The sequence below is a fragment of the Bidens hawaiensis genome, unplaced genomic scaffold (assembly GCF_021521415.1).
Source record: "Bidens hawaiensis isolate Kalapana, Puna unplaced genomic scaffold, B.hawaiensis_p1.1 tig00021984_1, whole genome shotgun sequence".
NCBI lineage: Eukaryota > Viridiplantae > Streptophyta > Magnoliopsida > Asterales > Asteraceae > Bidens > Bidens hawaiensis.
The window spans coordinates 106,239-107,155 of NW_027493401.1; the positions used below are offsets into that span (position 1 = coordinate 106,239).

General features: G+C 40.1%; 1 pseudogene; it reads left to right on the forward strand.

The window, feature by feature from the left end:
- Window positions 1-519, forward strand: LOC143564302 (E3 ubiquitin-protein ligase RHA2A pseudogene; annotated as a pseudogene).
- The last annotated feature ends 398 nt before the right edge of the window (window positions 520-917 follow it).

Consider the following 917-nt stretch of genomic DNA (forward strand, 5'->3'; position numbering starts at 1 on the left):
ACCCTCGAACTCATTCATGGGTTTACAAAATCACCTCACCGACGTTTCATCCAACTCTCTCCCCATTTTCCTACTCGCAACCATCGCCAAAGGCGTATATTATCTTCGCTCACTCACCTTCACCTTCCTTCACACGTTACACATCTCTAGTAACTCCCAATATGATGAGGTTGATCATGACGTCATCGGGTCAGGTTTAGCTGGACTTATTCTCCTAGCTGATCAGCTCAATCTGAACCGTGTGTTTTCATACAAGTACAGTATGATAACACACGGTCCAGATACAATGAGTTCTGGATGTATAGTGTGTTTGAATAGTTTTGTTGATGGTAAACATGTGAGAAAGTTGGCATGCCAACATGTGTTTCATAAGGAGTGCTTTGATGGATGGCTTGATCAGTTAAAGTTTAAATGTCCTTTGTGTAAGTCGTCTTTGGTGTCCGATGAGCGCGTGGCGATGACTTGCCGTCGTGTGACGGATGATGTCATGGATTGGTTCTCTTTGAGATGAAGATGTTAACGGTAGACTTTACAACGGAAATAGTTAATTTAGAGTAAAGATTTAGTTAGTTACATGTACTTGAAGCTTTAGAAAATGTATCTGTTGCTCTAGATTTGAATATTTTGGCTATCAAAATTTTATGAGGTCGATCGAGTTTTTTGTTGTATAATAACGATACAATAAATTTTTATGAAGGGCAAGTGCCTCCATTGTGGGCTTGCCCCTGCTTCGGTAAGGCAACCCGTAGTGGGCGATGGATTTTGGCGAATTGGGACTACAACATCGTTTCCTGGGCGATTTTGGGGACGAAATGTGGAGGGGCTATAAGTTTTTTTGTTGGGCGATAATGTTTGTGTGTGCAGTGTATATATATATATATTAAATATTATTATTATATATGTTTGCGTGTAGTATG